The sequence below is a fragment of the Heloderma suspectum genome, chromosome 1 (genome assembly GCF_057233095.1).
Source record: "Heloderma suspectum isolate Gila_16-S chromosome 1, 16-S_ref, whole genome shotgun sequence".
Lineage (NCBI taxonomy): Eukaryota > Metazoa > Chordata > Lepidosauria > Squamata > Helodermatidae > Heloderma > Heloderma suspectum.
Window position 1 is genome coordinate 192,579,204 of NC_139458.1, and position 16,150 is coordinate 192,595,353.

Here is a 16,150-nt window from a genome sequence, read left to right on the forward strand (position 1 = left end):
CGGCCCCCCGAAGAAGTTTTGGGGAGAAATTCTCCGCCGCCCCCCGCCCCCCCCGGGACGGGACTTACCTTTCCCGAATGTCCCTCCCGGCGGCGGGTCCCGGCGGCGGTTCGTCGGGTCTTCGTCAGGGGTGGGGGCGGCAGCCGGTCTTTTGACCGGCTGCCGCCGCCGCCATTCCAATAAAAGAAAAAAAGAAAAAACGCCCCTGTGATAGGCTACGTGACAATTAACGTACCCTATCACGGCTAGATTTGCAAAGTCAGCCGTGATAGGCTATGTAAATCGTCACGTAGCCTATCACGGGTGACTTAAAAAAAAAAAAAAGCGCGTACGGCTAATGGCGGCCCCCATAGGGAGCCGCCATTCACGTTCCTTATTTGGTCGCTGTAGTCTACGTAAAGATAGGCTGACTTTGCAAATCTAGCCGTGATAGGCTACCTTAATTGTCACGTAGCCTATCACGGGGGCGTTTTTTTTTTTTTTAACTTTTTATTTTGCGGCCGGGTGAAGCGAGGCGCCTCCTCCCCGGCCTGAATTTCGGCCGGGCGAGGCGGGAAGTCTCCCCCCCGGCCTGAACTTCGGGGGGAGAGCAGCGAAGCGCCCCCCCCCACCACGAAAAGCTGCGAGACCAGGTAAGTGGCTTTCGTGCACTCCTAGTAGTCTGCATTTAATTACAGTTTTAAGTAGGGATGTCAGAGAATTTCTCTACGAATCTCTGGGAGGCCCAATGCCAACGCATTCGGCCCCCCGAAATTGGTGGAGAAATTCTCTGACACCCCCCGCCCCCCCCGGGATGGGACTTACCTCGTGCGAATGTCCCTCACAGCGGCGGGTCCCGGCGGCGGTTTGGCGGCGGCCGGTCTTCCGACCGGCTGCCGCCGCCGCCATTTCCAAGTAAAAAAAAAAGAAAACGTGATAGGCTATGTAAAGATTTACGTAGCCTATCAGGGTTTTGTTTTTTTTTTTACCTTCCCGGCAGAAGAACTTTCATGGCCGGAGAGGCGGGGCGCTCCCCCCCGGCCAGAATTTCGGCGGGGAGGGATGGGGCGCCTCCCCCCTGGCCAGAATTTCGGCGAGGAGGGACGGGATGCCTCCCCACCCGCCAAGAATTTCGGGGGGAGAAACGGAGCGCCTCCCCCCCACTGCGAAGCAAGCTGCGGGACCAGGTAAGGGACTTTCGTCCATCCCTAGGATGGACTGTGGGGTGGTGGTGGCTTCAGACATTCAAATTAGGCTCTTCCAGGTGCACCTGGGACTTTCCCTAGGACTTTTGGGATGAAGAAACAAACAAACAGTGGTTGTTACCCCATTTTTAAAAATATAAAACCCAGCTGTTACTTGGAACTGTCTTTAGGCTTAGGCAAAGCACATAGTTCCCTTTGAAGGTAGAAAGCAGAAGCAGAGAGAAATTAGACACTTTTTATATTGACAAAGCTGGAGATTTCTTTTACCTAGTTCACAAACTAAAATTCACTAAAAGTGAAATTCTGTCAGAAAGATGTCTTGAATATTTGCACAGGTTTATGTCTGGCTCGGACAAAAAGTGCCATCTACCTGCAATGGCACCATCTAGACGCATCTAGGAAGCTTACACAAGCAGGCAATGAAGGCAATAGTTCACGCCAGTAATTTGTTCTCAGCTCTTCTGGTATTCATAGCTACACTGCCTCTGAATATGAAGGTTCCCTATACTTATGGATAGTTGCCATTGATAGACAGGAGCGTTCATTCACATGCAATGATAAGCTAGGGTTCTGAAAAATCCTAGCCTATTGTGAATGAGCTGTGTGCTGGTGCACGTAGCCTGTTTGCTCCTGCTTTGCTCATCCCCACTAGCATGGCTACTAAACAAACCAGGAATAGTATATTATCCGAACTGGGGATCTGGGCTTGTCGTTCCCAAACAAGCCAGGATTCGTAAACCAAGAACAAACCCTAGTGTGTGATGATGGCTTGTAAAGGGAGCAACAAGCCAAGATTACCAGTTTGAATGGCATGCTAAACCAATGATTCCTGGTTCAATGGTAGAAGTAGTCGGGAGGAGCAAAGTGGGAGTGAAGGGACCATGTGCACTAGTCAGCACCTTGTTAATGATAAGGCAGGATTCTTGACTTAGCAAATTTCCGGGCAAACACAGCCATACCCTCTTTAAATTTAACCAATCCTTTAAAACGCCACCTTAGCTATGTGCCTTGTTCGGTGATAGTGAATTCCTTAAATTAATTGTGCTTGATGTGAATAGTTCTCTTTTGTCTTCCTGAATTTTCTGCAAATTGATTTCGCTGGGTGACCCTGAGTTCTGCTTTATGTGAGAAAGAAATACTCACTTTCTACTCACTGCCATCTCTACCATTCATAATTTGTTAAGCCTCTACCATTCATCAGGCTGGATCCAGACTACCTGGGAGCAGAACTCCCCTCATGAGACACCCTGTTGGAGGAAGGGAGGATTATTTTTGTCCATTCCCCCCTTACACCTGTGTCACCCCAAAAAGCTATTGCAGAGGGGCAGGGACCCCCTAAAACAGCATGGGACTGCAGTGGAAGGGGGGAATCACCTTGCCCCTTCTTCCAGTGTGAGCTTCTTCTTTGCCCTTTCCATGAATGGAAGGAGCCTGGGTCTGGATCCAACCAAACATTTTTTTTTTCTAAACTAAAACTGCCAAATATTTTAATCTTTCCTTGGAGGGTAAGTTCTCCATCCTTGATCCTAGAGGAAATAGAGCAGCTTCCTGGTTTTCTCACACACACAAAATGAATTGGGAAATCATCCTTGGTAAGTATGCTTCGTTTAAAGTAGTCACATGCTTTAGATTTCTTTCTTACTAACAAGAAAAAATTGACTTGTATTCCCCGAGGTCTCCTATTATAGAATCAACAAGTGATGCAATTCTACAGACTATTCAAAGAATTAATTTTTAAAAACTTACTCTGTACTAGTGAAAGATGTAACCATCATAGTACTGGTGTTCAGGGGAGATAAAATGTATAAATATTTGAATCTCAAGAAAGGCTCAAAAATACTTAAATCTATGGCCAGTGAAATGATTCCTGGAATCATGAGTATTAAAAGCTCTTTCTTACATAGAATTAAACTATTAGCCATTGAAGAAGCTTTCTGAATACTAGATCTACTTGCCACAGCACATACTAATAATAGGAAGAGGAGTGTTTGTTTTACGACACAGAAAGAGGCTCTAGTTCTACAAATAATGTATTATCGCAGGCATTATTACAACTGCATTTCCTCAGTTCATAGCTCATAGGGGGACATACTCCTCCTCCTCCTCCTCAGGGCACAATCCAACCAGAGTTGAGTGCTTCTGAGTCCTACTGATTGCAAGGGGGCAGTTAAGTATGGTCCGAACTTATCCATTTTAATTTTTCTTAGTATTTCTATAGTGTTTCATTGTTCTTAGTATTTTTATAGCATTTCATTATCTTAACAACACAGCCGTGCAGTATTATTGTCCCCATAGTAGAGACGAAAGGTCTGAGCCTGAGGGAAAATGGGTTGCCTAAGGCTTCTTAGTGACTTTATGGGTGGCTTAGGAACTGAATCCCAAGGGATTGTGCTTTGTTTATCCTACGTTTACCCAAATCTCTGGCAGGCCCAGGATACACCAAGATGCATGTTTGGATTGCCTTCCCTGAGGTCATAGCTATGTCTCTCATGCCAATATTAAATGCTAAGGAGCCATGTTTCCAAACCTTGCCATGAAAAAGAGCCTAAAGTGATCCTTATTTGCTGCTGCTTCATTAAGCTGGGACCGGCCTCTGCCCCTCACCGAGGTCCTTAGAACCAACTGCCTAGAACCAACTGAGCAGGAGAGGAAGAAGAAGCTGCGAGGCAAATGGTCTCCTTCGCCTTCTGCACCTCCTGCTGCTTCACCCAGTTGGGGCTGGGCCCTTCCTCCCCTCACAGAGGCTGTTAAAACCAAGTGCCCCATGAGCAGGAGAGGAAGAAGACCACGACAACTTCACACAGAGAACTTGTATCAAGCATACAAAGTTGTTTATTGTTCTTTTTATAACTATGTTGAAAAAACTGTACTTCCTTGAAATTTCCTCCAACTATAAGACAGTGAGAACTTTGATGGATTCAGATCAGGGCTTCTCCTGGCTTCTGCTTGGGCAAAACAGAAAACCACAAACACAATTTTTGTGAACCGCCCAGAGAGCTTTGGCTATTGGGCAGTACAGAAATGTAATACATAACTAACTAACTAACTAACTAACTAACTAAATAAGAGTGAGAAATGAATCTAGACAAAAATAACTCCTTTGTCCTTAGAGGGGTTATCCCAACATTCCTACACATTTCAGCAGGGTGAATTCATCACTAAATTCCCCAATTGCCTAGAAGGCTCAGCGTTGCCAGGCGCTTCCCGACGCCCACACCCTGTTGCCAGTTGCTGGAGCCCCCCGGTCATCTTGCTCATCATTGCCACTTGTTCACCCCACCCCTCTCCTGCCAGTCCAGAGGTGGAGGGGAGTGAACAAGTGGTAATAGGAGCAAGGGGAAGAGCCAGCAGCTGTCACTGCCCCTTGCCTGCCTTGCCCTTTTCCTTCCAACAATATAAGAGCTGGACCCAGAGGAAGGCCAAGCCTGTTGGTGAGGTTGGTGTGCAGGAGGTGAGCCCACTGAGGACATCTTGTCCTGAAGGCCACCAATAACCTAGACCTGGCAATGTCCACACAGATACACCCTATGATATGACACCGCCCCCACTTTTAGACCCAGAGTTAATGTGTTAAGCTTTTTACTCCCTCACTACCCATGGCATTCACCTGGTTTCACCCCAAAAGGCTGATATTCAAATATGCTCACCTATTTGAAGGGTGTACAGATAAACCCAATGTTTATTGGGATAAACCCAATGGGATTCTCTGTGGTGCATGGCTTCTTGGCTCTGCTACGATTTAGCGGCTACAGCAAGCCTAAGAAAATCTGCGTTAGAACTGAGTAATCTACGAAATATAAGCTCAGCTGGGAATACTCTGAACATAGGTGGGGGGAGTCACTAGGTATCTCACTAGAGCAGGGGTGGGCAACCTGTGGCCCTCCAGATGTTTTCTGGATCCCATTAGCCCTCGCCATTGGCTATGCTGGCTAGGGCTGATGGGAGATGTAGGCCAAACATCTGGAGGGCCACAAGCTGCCCACCCCTGCACTAAGGATTCAAGAGGCATTGTCCCATAGAGGCACCATCAACCCAGCTTTACAGACTTCAGTGCCTGCTCTGCCAAACTTTTGCAGGAGGGATGATAGGAAGCAGTGTATATTTGGCAAATACTACTGTATTCCATCCAGTCGCATAATGTTGTCCCTGTGGAAGTTGGGCCATTGGGAAGGCCAAAATGGCAAAAAATCTGTCTGAATTTTGCTTCCATGGCATCAGCATAGATCAATGACACACGTACCCCTAACAATTTCATGTGGACACCTATCACTACCATTAGCATCTTACCTCTATCTGGCTCCACAAAATCAGCATGCAGCTGAACCCAGGCTTTATCCAGCCTTCCCAGGGGAAGACTGGTGCAGCAAGAGAACAGGATGGGCTTCATAAGAACATAAGAAGAGCAATCAGACCAAGGGTCCATCTAGTCCAGTATTCTGTTCACACAGTGGCCAACCAAATCCCACTGTTTGACTATGTGCTGTGTGAAGAAGTACTTCCTTTTATCTGTCCTGAATCTCCCACCAATCAGCTTCATGGGATGAACCTGAGTTCTAGTATTCTGAGGGAGGGAGAAAAATGTCTCCCTATCCACATTCTCCACACCATGCATAATTTTATACACCTCCATCATGTCTCCCCTTACCCTCCTTTTTCCCCAAGCTAAACAATCCCAGCTGTTGTACCTTTCCCTCATAGGGCGATGTCAGGGTGGAAACTGAGCTGATAGAACCCCACAGCAGTTCTGATTCTGAGGAGGATCAGCAATCCGTGGGAGAGGAGCCAGCTCATCCCTCACAGGTACAGCAGCTGGCAGAGATTCCTCCTGCCAGCATTACTGAGATAGATAATGATCCCGGCAGTGAGAAAGTGTGGGAGAGGAGCATGCTAGATGCTCAACGCAGACGCAGGGAGCGATGAGCGATGGAGGGTGTGGAAAGGTGTAGCGCCCGTTTGGTGCGCAAACAATGGCTGCATCCCGTGGACCCAGGGGAAAGAGGGAGGATCTCTCCCTAGCCCATAAGTTCAGGGTCTTCAAGTGATTCTCCTTCAAATGGGGATCAACTGCCTACCCGGAGCATAGGCTACTCTGCTGTTCATTGCTTAGTTGCTGGTGATTAGCATCTGATAGAGTCATTAAGTTGTAAAAGGATTAAAGCCTTACAAAGAATGCTTTCGTCTGTGTCTTGAGTTGGCTATTGGAGTGTACTGAAAGAGGCCGCTAGGGCGCTCCTGACAGGCAGTTGCTCTAGCCCCTTGACCATTTTAGTTGTGCTTTTCTGCACTTTTTCCAGCTCTACATTATCCTTTTTTAGGTGTAGTGACCAGAACTGTACACACTATTCCAGGTGTAGTTGCACCATAGATTTATATAAGGGCAGTATGATACGGGCAGTTTTATTCTCAATTTCTTTTCTAATTATGCGTTCCTGACGATCAACACAATACCCCACTAAATGCTCCATATCCTGATCTAAGTCTACCCACTGTCAAGGGCTCCTTGGAGGGCTCTCTCAGTCTAATCCAGTAGCCAAGTCCAGACACAGACAAAGGGATTCTTTTCAAAGCTTTATTCTTCTTTTACAACTTAATAACTCTACAGGTAGCAACTAGATCTGAGCAGCAGCATCCCTATGCCCTAAGTTGGAACAGTTGGTCCCCGTTTGAAAGGCAATTACTGGCAGACCCCTGAATATAAGGACTAGGGAGAATCCCTCCCCTTTTTCCTTGGATCCTCTGGGCGCAACCGTTCTTTGAGCGCCAACCGGGCGCTACGCCTCCTTTCCGCGCTCTCCATTTGGCGCCGCTCTCTGCGTCTGCGCCACGCATCCAACCAGTCTGCTATCAGTGCTGGGTCACTCCCTGGACTGCTTTCTAATCTAGGAATGTTGGTGGGAGGAATCTCTGTCAGCTGTTGGCCCTGGGAAAAAGGGGTGCACTCCTCTCCCAGGAGCGACTGCTCTTCCTCCGAATCAGAACTACTCTGGGATTCTATGGGCTCAGTGTCCACCCTGACACCCACAAAGCCAACTCAATCACAATCAGTTTTATTCTGGAAATCCCTGGATGGGTCTCAGGTAGTTGTGTTGATACTTACTCCCCCACATAAGGCACCCTGCACAAAGACCTAGTTCCATACATCTGTTAAAATAATGCTTTGACCAATCATTCTGCATTCTCCAGGGCCACCCCTAGTCGTGGTGCCAGTCAATGTGCTGATGGCCACCCATCCCCCTGGCCCCTACATTAAAAGTCCCAATCTCACCAACTCCTCACTGGTTGCTCTTACACTTCTCCTGGTAGCATTATTGATCCACGAGGACGCAGGCATCATTGTGCCTGTTGCTTCTGTGATTAGAAATAGTTGTGGTCTAGCAGCATCATTTCATTAATTGCGCTTATGCACAATTATGTTTAGGAAAGACTTCCTTCCTGGAGAGCTATCTCCTGAAGAATGGGATGGATGGATGGGTGTGTGTGTGTATGTATTATATATATATATATATATATATATATATATATATATATATATATAATATTATATATATATATATATATATATAATATTATATATATATATATATATATATATATATATATATATATATATATATAAAAACAGCACAGGTTTCATTGACCAATCAGTTATGATACTGATTCCTCCCAATGGAGGGGGCTCATAAGGGCGCCAGTGAGAGTGCCCAGCTGCTGCAGGTCAATTTGGCTGCCTAAACTAGCCTGGCCTGTGATCATAGAATGGTAGGGTTGGAATGGGCCTATAAAACCATCAAGTCCAACCCCCTGCTCAAGGCAGGAATCCAAGTCAAAGCATCCCTGACAGATGGCTGACCAGCATCATCCTGAATGCCTCCAGAGCAGGAGAGCCCACCACTTCCCTAGGTAATTGGTTCCATGGTCATACTGCTCTACCAGTCAGGAAGTCTTTCTTGATGCTCAGCTGGAATCCGGCTTCCTGTAACTTGAGCCCATTATTCCATGTCCTACACTCTGGGATGATCGAGAAGAGATCCTGGCCTTCCTCTCTATGACAACCTTTCAAGTACTTGAAGAGTGCCTTCATATCTCTCCTCAGTTTTCTCTTCTCCAAGCTAAACATGCCCAGTTCTTTCAGTCTCGCCTCATAGAGATTTGTTTCCAGTCCCCTGATCATCTGCGTTGCCCTCCTCTGAACCCCCTCCAGTTTGTCTGCATCCTTCTTAAAGTGTCGTGCCCAGAACTGGATACAGTACTCCAGATGAGGCCTAACCAGTGCTGAGTAGAGGACAACTAGTACTTCACGTGATTTGGAAGCTATACTTCTGTTAATAGCATTTGCCAAAATAGCATTTGCCTTTTTTGCAGTCACATCACATTGTTGACTCATATTTAGCTGGTGATCTACAAGAATTCCAAGATCCTTCTCACTTGTAGTATTGTTGAGCCAAGTACTGCCCATCTTGTAACTGTGCATTTGGTTTCTTTTTCCTAGGTGCAGAACTTGGCATTTATTCCTATTAAATTTCATTCTGTTATTTTCTGCCAAGTGCTCCAGTCTATCAAGATCACTTTGAATTCTGTTTCTGTCTTCCATCCCACCTAATTCTGTGTCATCTGCAAATGTGATCAGCATTCCCTGCACCTCCTCCTCCAAGTCATTAATACAAATGTTGAAGAGCACTGGGCCCAGGACTGAGCCCTGCGGTACCCCGCTCATTACCTCTCCCAGTTTGAGAAGATCCCATTGAGAAGCAGTCTTTGAGTTCCATTCTGTAGCCAACTGTGGATCCACCTGAGAGTTTTTTCATCTAGCCCACTTTTAGCTAGTTTGCTCATCAGGATATCATGGGGTACTTTGTCACCAGCAGGCAGCACCACGGTCTGAGCAGGCATCACACAGAGCTAGAGGCTGGGGCATCATGCTGGGCTATGCTACAGAGCACAGCAGCTACCTAAGCCAGCTGTTTTTTGGTTATGTGTTGGTGGAATTCAGATAGCGTTGGTATGTTATTGCTATTTAAATGGTCCTCATTGCTACTGTTTGCTCATGCTGATTCAGTTCTAGGGTGGTGGGGTGAAGAATTACTTCATTTAGTAATCTTTCCCTCTGTCCGTTTTCTGGCTTGCTGGGAGGTATTTTCTGGTCCTCCTCAGGTAGCTAAGTATCCTGGGCCAGCACTGGCTGTGTATATGTGTGTCCTATAAGTTGTTGTGTCTGGATGAGGAAGGGAGTCAGTTTATGTCTCTTTTTTGAGTGAGTGTGTGTGTGTCAGAGAGAGAGAGAGAGAGAGAGAGAAAGCTTCAATGTGTGTTTATGTTTTCTGTGTCTGTGTGCTGTATGCTGTAAAAGGGGAAACTTGTGTTTGTGTCTGAGTTCTCTACCATGGAAGGGACAGTCTTTTGCTTCCAGGAATGCATGGGAGACTATTCCCACTAAAATATGTAGTGAAAAGTGTTTTTGCATTGTTATTGTACATTGTTGACTGTGTGTGTGTATGCACAAATGTTGTGTGTGAGTTCAGTATTGAGGGCAGATGGCTAGCTAGATGGCTAGAAAATCAATGTCACTTGATTTTCTGTGGAATGGGAGTTGTTGCTGGGACAGGAGAAGGTGGATCAAAAGCAGTGCTTTTGTGTGGCTGTGTGATTTCCCCACCCCCTCCTTTGCACACACAGTCTCAAAGTTCACGTGTCCCAGTTTTCCCTGTCTGCTGTATGGGTTGCTGGCTTTTGGGGATTCAAAAGACTGCTCTGTCCCTGCTGACCCCTTTGGCTCTGCCTCTGCCCTCGTTCTCCCTGCCCTCTGCCTCACGAGCCTCAGTAGGCCTCAGCCATCACTGGCTACCCCTTCTGCACCCAACCCACAATCAGCACCAGCTCCAGGTCTCTGGAGGACTTGTGCTTGATATTCACATAAAGAATCTGATAAAGACAACCTACTGTGTGATTCTGTGCTGGAATGTAATCCCTTAGCCAGAACTGAATCTCTCTTATCCCTTACTTTTTGTTCTCCTTATTTCTCTCCCTCCACCCTCAAACTTTTCTGCTTTAGCGTCTTCTTTAAAAAGGTGAAACAAGAAAATTGTGCTATTTAAACGCCATTAGTTGCCAAGCACCCCACAGATTTAATATATGATTTTATCTATGTCTAAGGCCTGCTTCACACATTTCCTACACAGAAATCATCACTATGGGTATGATACAGCCAAAGTTAAGCATTTTCAAAGTCAGTCTGTTTTTAAAAGGACAGGTTGAAGCACATGCTGCCATGGAAAATTGTGGACTTAAGAGTGTTTTATTTTGTCTGGATCCTGCCTTGCAGCTGAAAAAAGCATTCACGCCACCCACTTCAGACAGTTTTTCTGTGACTGTAGTGCACAGCACAAATACTTTTTTCCTCCTGCAATTTCACAAATCAGGCAGTTAGGGAAATCAATAAGAATTAATTCCTTTCAAATTTGCTTTGAAGTGGGATATAGGTACATCTGGCTGCATCTGTATCCGGCCAATGATGTTTAGTGTAGCAAATTCAGGTTTAGCTCTCTGTAATTTTTTTCCCTGTCCCAGTAAAGCCAGTTCTTGCACCAGGTCTGAGGGTGGTGTAAAGTTGTACCACTGATGAGGAACTGATGGATTAAAAGAGTATAGGATACAGTGCAAGTATGTTCCTTCCCTCTGCTGCCCAAACCCTGTCCATGATTCTGCCCTGTTTTAGTCATTCCACTGGTATATCTTTTCTGGAGGAACAACTCCATGAGCAGACTGTTCTGCCGGCATATCTGAGATGCCACTTTGCCAGCATAGTGAGGCTTCTGCCAAATCCTACAGTCCCGCAGCCAGAGGATCTTGAGTATAGGATTGAGTCTTAAAGTAATATATTTATTAACAACGTGCAGTTAGGGATAAGGTCTTAATTAATCATAAACACAATTTATATTCAACAAAAGCATATCATACGTGGAGTGGAATCTTGACTATTCCTGTTCCAAGACTGTACAGAAGAAGTACCTGTACCTTCTAACAATTCACACAAAAATTAAATATTGCTCTTAAAGCAACAGTTTCTATTGTAAAGTCAGCTCCTTACAGAATCACCATGCAGAATACTTGTCCTAAGCTATGTTATTAAATTTACACATGCAAACGCCTCAGACATTTCTTAACTAATACCATCAAATTCCAGTTCTAACACATATCACAGCATCATATTCAGCATTTCCTACTGTTTCTGTTAGCAAGCAATATAGCACATATTCTGCTGCACAGATGCAGCAAATGCTGTATTGGCAGGTAGCTTTTTAGATGGACTGTGGTTTTATAAGAAGCTTCCCCCCCACCTACAATTTAATGGCTAATTACTACACCTGGTAATAAAAAAACTATTGCAGTGATGCAAAGTACCTGAACCATCTGAAGCGGCTGGCACCGGGGAAAAAAAGGAACGGCAGAAAGGAACACTATTGTCTGTTGAACTGTTTGAAGACCTAGCAGTGTTCCTCCTCAGATTTCCAGATAATAATCCACAGCATTAACACCAGGCAGTTGGTAGTTAAAATTAAAAAGGCAACACCATTATCCGACACAGGCTGTGATGAGAATCTCCATCTCCAAATGCAAGCAGCGCCAGGAGAAAGAAACTCACACAAACAATACGGCTGATGGAGCCTCCAGAGGCTAAGCTCAGGACTCCTGTGGGAGTGACGGATGTTCTTTCTCAAACTGGAGAACTGAATGCAGTCTGCTCCTGACCAGAATTCAAGAAGGATAAGCATTAACAATTAATACACGTTAAATATGTCGGAAAGCAGGGTAGATTACAGCAGGTTTTCATAGTAAAATAGTACCTGTCTACGAGAAGGTTAGTGTTGTGTAAACTGATACTGGATTGCTAAACAGAATTAAACATGCCATGATGAGTAAGTAGCGTAATTTGCTGGTGTTAGTTGTTGTTTGCTGTTCAGAGAAACTCCATAGCTTGTCAGGTACTAATCGTTGCGGACTATTTAGCCAAAAATAAACTGGCAAACACTTAACCCAGTACTCACTCTGTTTTGGATACATTTTAGCTATGGGAAAAACATACAATTAACACAGTTTGCAGTGTGGGCAAGTTCCAGCAGTGCAGTGAGATTAAAATTAATCTCAGTTTAATCCTTTCTGTACACACATATTTGAAAGAGAGGGATGGGCAACCCTGTACAATTACATCAATGCATAATCAGAAATCTGTTGCCACTTCTTTCATCTGTCCACATTAATATAAAGAATTCTTACTAATATGAGTTACTTCCCCCATGTTAGATAAAAAGTCCTTGCTTTCGGTTTAGAAGAAAAGAATGCCAGGCAGGCAGCAGTGGATCCAACACTATTTTATTGAACGTTTTGCAAAACGGGTGCAGAGCAGTCTGGACCCCGAGACACGTGTGCAAAAGCCCTTTATATCATATCGCTTCTATTGTTCTCACCAGTAACCAATGAAACAGTTAGTACATCGGCTCACTAAGTTAATATCCAATAAACAGTCACTATCAGCTTACCAAGCCGTTAGTCATGAGTGCGTCAGTATGATTCCCTTTTTGCTCCGCCTATATTTTCCCGCCACTCGGGCTCTTACGTAACTTGAGACGCCAATGGTTATGGAGTCTCCTTTTTCTAACAATTCCCTCCTTTAAGTCTTTATTCACGTCTTAAAGCATTTAAAACGGAGTTTCTTTATCAGCACAATAAAGCAAGAGCATCTGTTTTGACAGAGCGGTTTCAATTAACCGCTGGGACAAGCCTCTAGCGCAGGGGATAATGCAACAACCAAATAACACTAAAACTCCTATCATCACTACAAGCGAAATAAGGATTGAGGCTGCTAGGTGTTTCCATTTTCCAAACCATCTCTCCAACCAGTCAGTCACGGGGTTGTTAATCCCTGAATTCTCGGCTAATTCTTCAGAAAAGGCGGTGAGACCCTGCAAAGCCCTTGTTACCGTGCCATCTGGGGCAGTGTTGTTAGGGATGAAGGTGCAACACCGTCCACCTAGCATGACACAAACCCCTCCTTTTTCTGCTAACATCATATCAAGAACACGCCGATTTTCCCAAGCCATTTGGCTGGTGGCATCTAGCTGCTCAGCCAATCCTTTTACAGCATCTCGAGTATAGTTTATAAACCTCTGCTGATTATAATAAACGTAATTGATCCAATCTACATTTTTGTTAATGGTCACCCACCAAAACAGGGTAGATTCAAATCCTGCAGAAATTTGATTTCTTCCTTTGAACTCATCTGGCACTCCCCTTGGTACTCCTATGGAGTCAATATATATTTGATCATCAAAAGGGGTTACTGATCGTTTCTGCCGGGGTTGGCCAGTCTTTTCTGCTGGATGGTATGCAATTGAAAAGGGGACTGCCAACTGAACTAACCCACAAGCTCCGGACCAATTGGAGGGCAATACCTCATACAACTCTAGGCCACCACAATACCACCAGAGATCAGCTCGTGGGATTGAAAGGAAATTATTCCTAAAGCGGGTAGAATTAACACATCTTACTTTACTCGTCAGGTTCCCTATACGCCCCTCTGTGTCTGCAAGGTTTCGGTGTATGCATCCGGTATGGTTTCTTCTTTGCAGGTAGACTGTGGAAGGTCTGACACGATCCTTTGATTTGAGTGGGGGGTATAATTTATTGAGGGTTTGGCATTCCTCCTCTCCCCATGCATCAGGGTGTTGGAACAAACGGATCACGCAGGTGAGGAGGGAAGGAGTGTCCCATCCCAGTGGAAAGGGCAGCACCTTTGCCACAGATCTCCCTGTGGCACAAACAAAACAGTCAGACTTATTTAAAGACTTGGCTGTATACTTTATCCACTCTAACCACACATTATCAGTTTCCTCTGTTATTGGGATCCCTAACCTGGTTCTCCAGGGACGCCTCTCTTTCTCAGGGATCTGTACCAGAAGTGGTCTGAGGGGTGTTGGTGTGACATTTCGGGGTTTTATCTTAAAGCTGTCAAGCCCAAGTCCTTGAGGTATCACCATCCACGTTAATATTTCTTTAACCAACATTACCAACACCACCCACAATACTTGCTTCATATTACAAGTTTTTTGTAATTCGAACCCGAGCTTTTCCCAGATGTTGTGACTTGTATATTACAGGCGATTGTGGCTCCTGGATGGCTTCTTCGCCTGTGTCCTTGGCAGCTTCCAGAGGGGTGCCAGGGAGCAAAGGACCGTTGCCTGTGTCCTCCTGTTCTTTCCAAGTGACAGAAGGAAGAGAGGGTCGCTTAAATGGCTTTATCCGGCTGCAATGTGTCCATTTACTAGAACCCACAAGCTTTACACACGAGTGGCTGGTTGGTCCCACCAAATAAGGCCCCTCCCACCCTTCCTTTAAAGCTTCTTTATTCCACTTTTTCAGCAACACCTCGTCTCCCGTCTGGAAGAGATGGATAGGTGCATCTAACGGCAGTCTCTGAAACGGAACGGAATAAGCTCGTAGCTGTGAAAGAACAGACTGTAGAGAAGTCAACTGATCCCTTAGCATCTGATCACCCACCTCCCACTTGACTTCCTCCCTCCTTCCGCAGTGTACCCGAGGCGGGAACCCAAACATCAGTTCAAAGGGGGACAATTTTATGTCCTTTCTTGGCATCCTTCGAAGCTTCGTTAAAGCTATTGGCAGAGCCTCAACCCAAGTGAGCTTCACCCCTCGTTGGAGTTTGGTTAAAGTCTCCTTGAGGCTCCGATTGATTCTTTCAACCTGTCCACTTGCCTGGGGCCTCCAGGGGCAATGTAAATGCCACTCTATTCCCAGAGCTTGTGCCAGCCCCCATGTAATAACTGAGGTGAAATGTGAGCCCTGATCGGACTCTATAACTTCGGGCAGGGAGAACCGGGGCACCACCTCCTGTAACAATTTAGCAACAACAGTTTTAGCTTGGCAGTTCCTACATGGAAACGCCTCTACCCACCCTGTCATTTGACATACTATTACAAGCAAATACCTGTAACCCCTACATGGTGGCATCTCAGCAAAATCAATCTGCGCCCTCTGGAAAGGATAGTAGGCCCATGGTCGCCCTCCTTTTGGAGGAGGGGGTGCCCTGGGAGGGTTGGTTTTCTGGCAAACTTCACAGGTTGCGGCTAGTCGGTGGGCACATACAGTTAAGCCAGGGGAGACAAACAGCCTCTTGCAATAGTCGATCATGGCTGATGCTCCAGGGTGTCCAAGAGAATGGTGAACTTGCTCTAGAACAACCCTCTGCAGGGTCTGTGGAAGAAGCAGTCTTCCATCTGTCATCTGGATCCATCCGTCATCACAGGGACTTATTCCATGTTCTTGTGCCATTCGTAACTCAGCAGGGGAGTATGTGGGGCGCTCTTTTCTTTTGGGTAGAATGAGGAATGTTCCTTGGATTCCCTCTCTGGCTGCTCTTTTTGCGGCCTCATCTGCCTTCTGGTTTCCCTGTCTCCATTTTTCCTCTTTTTCTTTCCCATGGGCTCGGACGTGGACAACAGCTACTTGTGAGGGTAGCTGGAGGGCATCCAGAAGATCCACTATTAGGCCGCCATTAGCCACTGGAGATCCGTTTGCTGTAAGGAATCCCCTCTCTTTCCACAGTTGCCCATGAGCATGCACAACGGCGAAGGCATTTTTGCTATCGGTATAAATATTTACTCGCTTTCCCTTGCTGGCTTGCAGGGCTCTTGTCAGGGCTACCAGTTCAGCGGATTGGGCGGAGAAATGAGGAGGCAGCCTTTCCTCACGCACACTCTCCTCTACAGTAACGACAGCCGCGCCTGTGTAGCGCCTTCCATCCAGTATATAGCTAGATCCATCTACAAACAGATCTTTGGCTCCCTCTATTGGTTCATCCTCAAGGTCCGGTCGGCCTTTGGTGTCCAGGTCTAATACTTCAAGGCAGTCATGATCTGGGAGTCCTGATCCGTTTGTGCCCAGTAATGTTGGCA

At 45.9% G+C, this 16,150-nt stretch overlaps 1 protein-coding gene across 2 annotated transcripts in view; it reads right to left on the reverse strand.

Annotated features, from left to right (window-relative positions):
• ZNF385B (zinc finger protein 385B) overlaps positions 1-16,150 on the reverse strand; it is a 298,989-nt gene that overhangs the window by 60,519 nt on the left and 222,320 nt on the right. The gene's annotated exons all lie outside the window — the stretch shown is intronic.